The sequence below is a fragment of the Macrobrachium rosenbergii genome, unplaced genomic scaffold (genome assembly GCF_040412425.1).
Source record: "Macrobrachium rosenbergii isolate ZJJX-2024 unplaced genomic scaffold, ASM4041242v1 13905, whole genome shotgun sequence".
Classification (NCBI taxonomy): domain Eukaryota; kingdom Metazoa; phylum Arthropoda; class Malacostraca; order Decapoda; family Palaemonidae; genus Macrobrachium; species Macrobrachium rosenbergii.
In genome coordinates, this window is record NW_027100724.1 from 494,292 (window position 1) to 506,305 (window position 12,014).

General features: G+C 34.5%; 3 long non-coding RNA genes across 3 annotated transcripts in view; all 3 read left to right on the plus strand.

Annotated features, from left to right (window-relative positions):
- The first annotated feature begins 265 nt into the window (after nucleotides 1–265).
- On the plus strand, nucleotides 266–1,582 carry LOC136837977 (uncharacterized). The gene is made up of 3 exons (XR_010852827.1): nucleotides 266–745; nucleotides 1,062–1,147; nucleotides 1,304–1,582. It is a non-coding gene; the product is annotated as an uncharacterized lncRNA (long non-coding RNA).
- A 4,433-nt stretch (nucleotides 1,583–6,015) lies between these two features.
- LOC136837978 (uncharacterized) lies at nucleotides 6,016–6,895 on the plus strand. The gene is made up of 2 exons (XR_010852828.1): nucleotides 6,016–6,206; nucleotides 6,759–6,895. It is a non-coding gene; the product is annotated as an uncharacterized lncRNA (long non-coding RNA).
- A 4,378-nt stretch (nucleotides 6,896–11,273) lies between these two features.
- LOC136837980 (uncharacterized) overlaps nucleotides 11,274–12,014 on the plus strand; it is a 1,079-nt gene continuing 338 nt past the window's right edge. The window contains exon 1 of the long non-coding RNA XR_010852830.1: nucleotides 11,274–11,665. This is a non-coding gene — a long non-coding RNA (uncharacterized lncRNA). The remainder of the gene's footprint in view (nucleotides 11,666–12,014) is intronic.

Sequence of the window (12,014 nt, forward strand, 5' to 3'; positions counted from 1 at the left end):
AATAACTAAAAGGCATATTACTTCTTTAATACCACTCTTGAGGAAGAAGTCTGATATGATGCTGTAGCATCAGATGATGATGATGAGGATGCTGTAGCATCGAAAGAAGAGACTCTCCAGGCATGGACGTTTCTAGAAAACGTCCACTGAGAGATATGATGCTGCTGAGATATCACGGCAAAAATTCAAAAGCATTCTAAACGATGATATTTCAGACTAAATATATTTTTTTTCTTTATTTGATCAAATTTACATAATCCTTATGTAAAATTTGATTTCTTCCCCGGGAGTGTTGAAAAATAACACTAAGTTATTTTTTTGTTTTCTGTTTCTTTTTTTATAATATGGTAATTTGGTAAGTTTGTAAATGATTGTTTTAATTTTAACTTGCATTTTAAGTATTTAAATATTTTTTGTTTACATAAAATGATGACAATTCCTTAATAACCTGTTAAAAATTAAGATGGTTTGGGTCGTTGAAGAGATTTGCTGCTCGTTATACATTTCTTACAGAAAGGAGAAAGTGGACGACTTTTAATGAAAATGAATGTAGTTCTTAGCCATCTTCACCAGTGACAACATTGGATTTACTTACCTCTTTATCGTCATGGTGAAAAATAAGTGATTGGTACCATGGATCCGCATCTTACGTTGCCTTCTGCTTGGAAGCCTTATCAAGAGCCAGCACAGCAATTGTGATTTATTGCATTTACAAACAGCATACACGGACAGTATGGGTTGTGAGGTACGTCATCATTTTTAAAGGTCATTTAAATTTTATGATTTATAATCCATAGTTCATTTAATAATGAAAGTCCCTTGCTTTGCTTTTTAGCCCCCACAAATAAATATACCCTTGGATAATATTTATATCATTTACAATTTTTATGGGATTGCCATATTATAATTTCCCAGTCATAGTTAAGAGATTCATTTATCTGCAGTTACTTTGTGCTGGTTAGATAATTTAAGTGTTGTATCATATTTTGGTATTTTCTCATTTTGCCACTTTTATGTTAATTAGTCGTTTATTTACATTCGTTGTTTTTTTTTTTACTTAGGTGGTTATTCGTTCGGCCTTACTGTAATTTTGGCTTGTTTTATACAAGTAATATACTTAACACGCAAAGTGGACCATTGCCTTTAGGTAATTATTACTTTGGTAGTGTTAAGTGAAATCCATTATTGATACAATACATATATTTGAATGGCATTCCTGTGTTTAAATAATTTATTAGTGATTTCGATAGTTTAAATTACCATTTGAAGTGTAACTGATATTTGGTATTTTATATTTATCTAGGGGTTCTTGAAAATGGTAATTGGAAGTTGGAGATGCTTGACCATCGCTTTGACCTCCATTTAAGGCGATCATCTTCGACAGCAGCAACAACAGCATTGGTTTTAATTTGAGCAGCAATACATGAAACCATTTTATTATATCTTATTCAATTTCTTAGTTGTTCTTTAATTAAAGTTTTTAAAGTTCATAATTTTATGAAGGTTTCATTAAAATAAGAAAATTGCTCTTTGTATTAATTTTCCAATTACGTAGTAAATTTTTCGAGATGGCGCCCAACGTGGGGCCTAAGTAAAGGTGCTGTTTTGCTGTCTGGTTAGCTTCAGGTTGGGGTTTCATTTGTTTGTGGGTCCATGGTCTATCCTTTAAATTTTATTGAAATGAGTGTAGAATTAAAGACTCGTAAATATATTCGTGGCCAAGTAACGCGGTTGTTTAATGAACATGATAAATTCACGAGTATGAATAAAAACTGAGTGCAAGGCTGTTCAAATTAAACTGGTTTCGTACAGTGATCAGTTGAACAGTCTTAATACTGTAATCCAGAAGTCTTTGTATGGAGACGGAAAAATGACGAGGAGTTCTTATTAGAATTGCAGTCTTGTGATGATTACTCAGATAAATTAAATACCTGTTTTGCTGTTTTGCAATTGATGGATTCTAAGCCTGAGGCCAAGGATTCTGAGACCGCAAGAAGTCTCTTGAAGAGTCCTGTAGTTCCACTTCCGGTTTACACTAGCACCGAAAGTGAAAATGTTGAAAAATTTCTTGTTGAATTTGAATCAGCTATTGCCACATATTCTTACACTGAGAGGGATAAACTATTACTTCTCAGGCAACAGGTATCAGGCAGAGCCTCAATTTTGCTCGAGAATCTTGAAATTTCAAAGCAGACTTATACTGATGCTAAGAAATTGCTTAAAGAAGCACTGGCTTCTCGTTCACTGCAGAAATTCAATGTAATTAAGCAATTAAGTGAAATAAAGCTTGAGTACGGTACTGATCCTTTTTCCTATATTGGAAAAATTACTAATGTAACTGAAACTTTTTCTACATTGGAAATCAAAGTAGATGATATTTTGCAGTATTTCATCTGGCAAGGCATGAATGAGTCCTTTAAAGCTCAGCTGGTAAATGTGACTAATCATGTACGTCCATCACTTGAGGAGATAAAGGAAAAATTCTTTGAAGCATCTGAACGTTATATGGACGTCACAAGAAAGTTTAATGAAAGGGGGAGACAAGAGGAAAATCTTCTACATCACTTGCAGTTAATGTTAAATATGAGGATAATGAAACTAACAGAATTAGTATCGCTGACGCCGCTTCTCCGAGGAAAAGGTGCACTCTTTTGCCAGAAAACCATGCAACACATAAGTGTATAAAATATAAAGAACCAGAAACATAAGCTGAGACGCTTAGAAGAACTTAATGGTTGCAAGAAATGTGCTAACATTGGACATACCACTGACAAATGCAAGTTTAAATTCTTTAAGAAATGCTATTTTGTAAGGGTTGGCACTTTTTCATTTTGTGTGATCATCAAGGTGAAAATCTCATGATGAAAAACTACAGGTGAATGGGAGAGGTGGCAAGAAGTAAAAGCAGGTAAATCAAAACACAGGAAACCTCGAGTGATGTGATGATTATAACTAAGGCTTTGCATACCTCTGATGGCGCCTCTGTTTTGCCAACTTTTACCTGTGAAATGTTGAATGGAGCCCTTGTTCGAGGTTTAAAGGACTGTAGCTGTCAGACCAGTTTTGTAACTGAAAAACTTGCATGTGATAATAAGTTGAAAGTGTTAGAAGATAATGTCTCTTTAACAGTCAATGGTTTTAATTCAAGTAAGAAGTATAAATCCAAGATAGTTGAATTAAAGTGCAACTTTGATGATAAGGCTTGTGTAATACATGCATTGTGTGTGCCAAGCATAGATATAAATTTGTCATTGCCAGGAATTTCAGAAGTGGCCAGGGCCTTTGCCAAAAAAGGCTTCAAATTAGCTGATAAATATTTGACTGATGGTAGTGATAAAATAAAGGACTTTGACTTGATACTTGGTGCAAATGACGCCCATTGTTTATTGGATTTTTCTGTACAATTTGGCAATGATCACCCATCTGTTTATTTGGGATCATCGGCAGGAGTGATGTTAATGGGTAATGTCAAGATTATGCAACAGAATCTACCTTATCTTTCAAAGGATTTTTCTTGTTCTCGGTGTTCAGAGCATTCATGCTCTGTTGCCGATTATGAGGAAACATGTGAGTTAAATGAAACAAATCCCCTGTATTTAATGGCATAGATGAATGCTGCAAGTATATTGGATTTGGTAGTTCAATGGGTGAGCCAAGTGGCTTAAGTTTGGAATGCGATGTGGAGGTTCAAGCTAACTTCGCTATTCTAAATGAAAAAGGTATGATTGAAGAATCAGAGCTGAGACGTGCAACTGATGAGATGCTGCTGTCTGTGTATGAGAAATCTTTGTGAACCAGAAAATGAAGATGGAAACTTGATGCCAGATTGTAATAGAAATTTGATTAAGTTTACCCTTGATAACGCAAGGAGAAACGAGGAAGGAAGGCTAGAGATGCCTCTTCTATGGAATGAAAAGAGCTGTCATTTACTTGGACGGAATTTCGACTTGCAAAGGCAGTATTGAGATCCAACACGAGAAAATTACAAAGGAACAAGGCAAATTTGGAACTTATGAATGAAAAATTTTAAAGAACAAGAGGATCGATGGAACGGGTTTATAAACAAGTCACATGGCTTTGATAAGAAGGACCTCCGCTCTAAGGCTTTGACTCAAATCGTCTCTAGGGATCAACAAATAAATTTTCCAGATGTTATTGACTATTTAAGTAGCAACTCTAAAACTAAGATGGCTATGCCTAATTTGATATCACAGTTGAATTTGTATCCAGACACTCATAATTTAATAAGAGTGAATTGTAAATTTAATGAGAAGCGCAGTGTAACCAACCAAACTTATCCTATTCTTTTTATCAAGAGAGAGTACTTCTAACAAAACTTATTATATTGGATGAACATTTGCTTTTGAAACATGCTGGTTGCTATGCCCTTTGACAGAATTACGCAGGAAGTTCTGGATACCAAAATTCTTCTCTACAGTTAAGAGGATTCTGAAGGAATATGTTGTATGCCGGAGATATAACCAAAGACCTGTCAAAACTTAATCAATCAGCCTATAGGGAATTTAGATTGAGTCCATCTGATAAACCTTTTGGTAATGTATATCTTGATTATTGTGGTCCATTTTATGTGAGACAAGGGAAAGATAAAGTCAAGATTTGGATCCTTGTTATTTCATGCATGTTCACACGAGCAGTTAATCTTAAGATCTGTATGGATATGACAGTTGAAGAATTTTTTATGTGCTTTGTCATTGCATTCTTTTGAATATGGAGTTCCTCAGTTTATAGTAAGTGATTTGGGTACGCAAATAGTAGCAGGAGCCAATATTGTTCAGGATTTCCTGAAGGATGCTGAGACTGTTCAGTATTTAACTGATAAGAATGTTGAGAAAGTCCATTTTCAGCAGTACTATAAGGGTTGCAGTCAGCTTGGAGGATTGGTTGAGAGCGTAGTCAAAATGACCAAGCATATGATACAGAAGTCAATCAGAAATAATGTCATTGAATTTAGGGATTTTGAATATCTTGTTTGTCATGCCGTACATTTGATCAATAGAAGGCCTATTGCATTCAAGGAAGCATTAAGAGATTGTTCTAATAATGTACCAACCCCTATAACGCCAGAGGAACTTATTCATGGATATTCATTGGTCTCATTGAATATTATTCCTGCATTACAAGCTGACCCTGATACTGATGAGGATTTTCAGGTTGATTTTGATGCTGTACATAAAATTAAAACATCTTATGAGAAGCTGAAACATGTTAGAACTAACTTGCTGGAAATCTGTCATCGGGAATTCATGAACACTTTAATTAAACAAGCTACTGATAAGAAGGATAGATATGCTCCTGTAAACCATAAACAAATCAGTATCGGCGATATTGTGCTGATTAAGGATGATGGATATAAACCTGTTAATTATCCTATGGGAATTGTCAAAGAAGTTTTCAAGAATATCAACGGAGAGTAACTGCTGCAAAAGTTCTGAAGGGTAAAACCAATGAAATAACTAAAAGGCATATTACTTCTTTAATACCACTCTTGAGGAAGAAGTCTGATAAGGATGCTGTAGCATCAGATGATGATGATGAGGATGCTGTAGCATCGAAAGAAGAGACTCCAGGCATGGACGTTTCTAGAAAACGTCCACTGAGAAAAGCTGCTGAGATATCACGGCAAAAATTCAAAAGCATTCTAAACGATGATATTTCAGACTAAATATATTTTTTTTCTTTATTTGATCAAATTTACATAATCCTTATGTAAAATTTGATTTCTTCCCCGGGAGTGTTGAAAAATAACACTAAGTTATTTTTTGTTTTTCTGTTTCTTTTTTTATAATATGGTAATTTGGTAAGTTTGTAAATGATTGTTTTAATTTTAACTTGCATTTTAAGTATTTAAATATTTTTGTTTACATAAAATGATGACAATTCCTTAATAACCTGTTAAAAATTAAGATGGTTTGGGTCGTTGAAGAGATTTGCTGCTCGTTATACATTTCTTACAGAAAGGAGAAGTGGACGACTTTTAATGAAATGAATGTAGTTCTTAGCCATCTTCACCAGTGACAACATTGGATTTACTTACCTCTTTATCGTCATGGTGAAAAAATAAGTGATTGGTACCATGGATCCGCATCTTACGTTGCCTTCTGCTTGGAAGCCTTATCAAGAGCCAGCACAGCAATTGTGATTTATTGCATTTACAAACAGCATACACGGACAGTATGGGTTGTGAGGTACGTCATCATTTTTAAAGGTCATTTAAATTTTATGATTTATAATCCATAGTTCATTTAATAATGAAAGTCCCTTGCTTTGCTTTTTAGCCCCACAAATAAATATACCCTTGGATAATATTTATATCATTTACAATTTTTATGGGATTGCCATATTATAATTTCCCAGTCATAGTTAAGAGATTCATTTATCTGCAGTTACTTTGTGCTGGTTAGATAATTTAAGTGTTGTATCATATTTTGGTATTTTCTCATTTTGCCACTTTTATGTTAATTAGTCGTTTATTTACATTCGTTGTTTTTTTTACTTAGGTGGTTATTCGTTCGGCCTTACTGTAATTTTGGCTTGTTTTATACAAGTAATACTTAACACGCAAAGTGGACCATTGCCTTTAGGTAATTATTACTTTAGTAGTGTTAAGTGAAATCCATTATTGATACAATACATATATTTGAATGGCATTCCTGTGTTTAAATAATTTATTAGTGATTTCGATAGTTTAAATTACCATTTGAAGTGTAACTGATATTTGGTATTTTATATTTATCTAGGGGTTCTTGAAAATGGTAATTGGAAGTTGGAGATGCTTGACCATCGCTTTGACCTCCATTTAAGGCGATCATCTTCGACAGCAGCAACAACAGCATTGGTTTTCATTTGAGCAGCAATACATGAAACCATTTTATTATATCTTATTCAATTTCTTAGTTGTTCTTTAATTAAAGTTTTAAAGTTCATAATTTTATGAAGGTTTCATTAAAATAAGAAAATTGCTCTTTGTATTAATTTTCCAATTACGTAGTAAATTTTTCGAGATGGCGCCCAACGTGGGGCCTAAGTAAGGTGCTGTTTTTGCTGTCTGGTTAGCTTCCGGGTTGGGGTTTCGTTTGTTTGTGGGTCCATGGTCTATCCTTTAAATTTTATTGAAATGAGTGTAGAATTAAAGACTCGTAAATATATTCGTGGCCAAGTAACGCGGTTGTTTAATGAACATGATAAATTCACGAGTATGAATAAAACTGAGTGCAAGGCTGTTCAAATTAAACTGGTTTCGTACAGTGATCAGTTGAACAGTCTTAATACTGTAATCCAGAAGTCTTTGTATGGAGACGGGAAAAATGACGAGGAGTTCTTATTAGAATTGCAGTCTTGTGATGATTACTCAGATAAATTAAATACCTGTTTTGCTGTTTTGCAATTGATGGATTCTAAGCCTGAGGCCAAAGATTCTGAGACCGCAAGAAGTCTCTTGAAGAGTCCTGTAGTTCCACTTCCGGTTTACACTAGCACCGAAAGTGAAAATGTTGAAAAATTTCTTGTTGAATTTGAATCGGCTATTGCCACATATTCTTACACTGAGAGGGATAAACTATTACTTCTCAGGCAACAGGTATCAGGCAGAGCCTCAATTTTGCTCGAGAATCTTGAAATTTCAAAGCAGACTTATACTGATGCTAAGAAATTGCTTAAAGAAGCACTGGCTTCTCGTTCACTGCAGAAATTCAATGTAATTAAGCAATTAAGTGAAATAAAGCTTGAGTACGGTACTGATCCTTTTTCCTATATTGGAAAAATTACTAATGTAACTGAAACTTTTTCTACATTGGAAATCAAAGTAGATGATATTTTGCAGTATTTCATCTGGCAAGGCATGAATGAGTCCTTTAAAGCTCAGCTGGTAAATGTGACTAATCATGTACGTCCATCACTTGAGGAGATAAAGGAAAAATTCTTTGAAGCATCTGAACGTTATATGGACGTCACAAGAAAGTTTAATGAAAGGGGAGACAAGGAGGAAAATCTTCTACATCACTTGCAGTTAATGTTAAATATGAGGATAATGAAACTAACAGAATTAGTACTGCTGACGCCGCTTCTCCGAGGAAAAGGTGCACTCTTGCCAGGAAAACCATGCAACACATAAGTGTATAAAATATAAAGAACCAGAACATAAGCTGAGACGCTTAGAAGAACTTAATGGTTGCAAGAAATGTGCTAACATTGGACATACCACTGACAAATGCAAGTTTAAATTCTTTAAGAAATGCTATTTTTGTAAGGGTTGGCACTTTTCATTTTTTGTGTGATCATCAAGGTGAAAAATCTCATGATGAAAAACTACAGGTGAATGGGAGAGGTGGCAAGGAAGTAAAAGCAGGTAAATCAAAACACAGGGAAACCTCAGTGATGTGATGATTATAACTAAGGCTTTGCATACCTCTGATGGCGCCTCTGTTTTGCCAACTTTTACCTGTGAAATGTTGAATGGAGCCCTTGTTCGAGGTTTAAAGGACTGTGGCTGTCAGACCAGTTTTGTAACTGAAAAACTTGCATGTGATAATAAGTTGAAAGTGTTAGAAGATAATGTCTCTTTAACAGTCAATGGTTTTAATTCAAGTAAGAAGTATAAATCCAAGATAGTTGAATTAAAGTGCAACTTTGATGATAAGGCTTGTGTAATACATGCATTGTGTGCCAAGCATAGATATAAATTTGTCATTGCCAGGAATTTCAGAAGTGGCCAGGGCCTTTGCCAAAAAGGCTTCAAATTAGCTGATAAATATTTGACTGATGGTAGTGATAAAATAAAGGACTTTGACTTGATACTTGGTACAAATGACGCCCATTGTTTATTGGATTTTTCTGTACAATTTGGCAATGATCACCCATCTGTTTATTTGGGATCATCGGCAGGAGTGATGTTAATGGGTAATGTCAAGATTATGCAACAGAATCTACCTTATCTTTCAAAGGATTTTCTTGTTCTCGGTGTTCAGAGCATTCATGCTCTGTTGCCGATTATGAGAAACATGTGAGTTAAATGGAAACAAATCCCTGTATTTAATGGCATAGATGAATGCTGCAAGTATATTGGATTTGTAGTTCAATGGGTGAGCCAAGTGGCTTAAGTTTGGAATGCGATGTGGAGGTTCAAGCTAACTTCGCTATTCTAAATGAAAAAGGTATGATTGAAGAATCAGAGCTGAGACGTGCAACTGATGAGATGCTGCTGTCTGTGTATGAGAAATCTATTTGTGAACCAGAAAATGAAGATGGAAACTTGATGCCAGATTGTAATAGAAATTTGATTAAGTTTACCCTTGATAACGCAAGGAGAAACGAGGAAGGAAGGCTAGAGATGCCTCTTCTATGGAATGAAAAGAGCTGTCATTTACTTGGACGGAATTTCGACCTTGCAAAGGCAGTATTGAGATCCAACACGAGAAAATTACAAAGGAACAAGGCAAATATGGAACTTATGAATGAAAATTTTAAAGAACAAGAGGATCGATGGAACGGGTTTATAAACAAGTCACATGGCTTTGATAAGAAGGACCTCCGCTCTAAGGCTTTGACTCAAATCGTCTCTAGGGATCAACAAATAAATTTTCCAGATGTTATTGACTATTTAAGTAGCAACTCTAAAACTAAGATGGCTATGCCTAATTTGATATCACAGTTGAATTTGTATCCAGACACTCATAATTTAATAAGAGTGAATTGTAAATTTAATGAGAAGCGCAGTGTAACCAACCAAACTTATCCTATTCTTTTATCAAGAGAGAAATTTTGATACTCTAACAAAACTTATTATATTGGATGAACATTTGCTTTTGAAACATGCTGGTTGCTATGCCCTTTTGACAGAATTACGCAGGAAGTTCTGGATACCAAAATTCTTCTCTACAGTTAAGAGATTCTGAAGGAATATGTTGTATGCCGGAGATATAACCAAAGACCTGTCAAACTTAATCAATCAGCCTATAGGGAATTTTAGATTGAGTCCATCTGATAAACCTTTTGGTAATGTATATCTTGATTATTGTGGTCCATTTTATGTGAGACAAGGGAAAGATAAAGTCAAGATTTGGATCCTTGTTATTTCATGCATGTTCACACGAGCAGTTAATCTTAAGATCTGTATGGATATGACAGTTGAAGAATTTTTGCGTGCTTTGTCATTGCATTCTTTTGAATATGGAGTTCCTCAGTTTATAGTAAGTGATTTGGGTACGCAAATAGTAGCAGGAGCCAATATTGTTCAGGATTTCCTGAAGGATGCTGAGACTGTTCAGTATTTAACTGATAAGAATGTTGAGAAAGTCCATTTTCAGCAGTACTATAAGGGTTGCAGTCAGCTTGGAGGATTGGTTGAGAGCGTAGTCAAAATGACCAAGCATATGATACAGAAGTCAATCAGAAATAATGTCATTGAATTTAGGGATTTTGAATATCTTGTTTGTCATGCCGTACATTTGATCAATAGAAGGCCTATTGCATTCAAGGAAGCATTAAGAGATTGTTCTAATAATGTACCAACCCCTATAACGCCAGAGGAACTTATTCATGGATATTCATTGGTCTCATTGAATATTATTCCTGCATTACAAGCTGACCCTGATACTGATGAGGATTTTCAGGTTGAATTTGATGCTGTACATAAAAAATTAAAACATCTTATGAGAAGCTGAAACATGTTAGAACTAACTTGCTGGAAATCTGTCATCGGGAATTCATGAACACTTTAATTAAACAAGCTACTGATAAGAAGGATAGATATGCTCCTGTAAACCATAAACAAATCAGTATCGGCGATATTGTGCTGATTAAGGATGATGGATATAAACCTGTTAATTATCCTATGGGAATTGTCAAAGAAGTTTTCAAGAATATCAACGGAGAGGTAACTGCTGCAAAAGTTCTGAAGGGTAAAACCAATGAAATAACTAAAAGGCATATTACTTCTTTAATACCACTCTTGAGGAAGAAGTCTGATAAGGATGCTGTAGCATCAGATGATGATGATGAGGATGCTGTAGCATCGAAAGAAGAGACTCCAGGCATGGACGTTTCTAGAAAACGTCCACTGAGAAAAGCTGCTGAGATATCACGGCAAAAATTCAAAAAGCATTCTAAACGATGATATTTCAGACTAAATATATTTTTTTCTTTATTTGATCAAATTTACATAATCCTTATGTAAAATTTGATTTCTTCCCAGGAGTGTTGAAAAATAACACTAAGTTATTTTTTGTTTTCTGTTTCTTTTTTATAATATGGTAATTTGGTAAGTTTGTAAATGATTGTTTTAATTTTAACTTGCATTTTAAGTATTTAAATATTTTTTGTTTACATAAAATGATGACAATTCCTTAATAACCTGTTAAAAATTAAGATGGTTTGGGTCGTTGAAGAGATTTGCTGCTCGTTATACATTTCTTACAGAAAGGAGAAGTGGACGACTTTTAATGAAAATGAATGTAGTTCTTAGCCATCTTCACCAGTGACAACATTGGATTTACTTACCTCTTTATCGTCATGGTGAAAAAATAAGTGATTGGTACCATGGATCCGCATCTTACGTTGCCTTCTGCTTGGAAGCCTTATCAAGAGCCAGCACAGCAATTGTGATTTATTGCATTTACAAACAGCATACACGGACAGTATGGGTTGTGAGGTACGTCATCATTTTTAAAGGTCATTTAAATTTTATGATTTATAATCCATAGTTCATTTAATAATGAAAGTCCTTGCTTTGCTTTTTAGCCCCACAAATAAATATACCCTTGGATAATATTTATATCATTTACAATTTTATGGGATTGCCATATTATAATTTCCCAGTCATAGTTAAGAGATTCATTTATCTGCAGTTACTTTGTGCTGGTTAGATAATTTAAGTGTTGTATCATATTTTGGTATTTTCTCATTTTGCCACTTTTATGTTAATTAGTCGTTTATTTACATTCGTTGTTTTTTTTACTTAGGTGGTTATTCGTTCGGCCTTACTGTAATTTTGGCTTGTT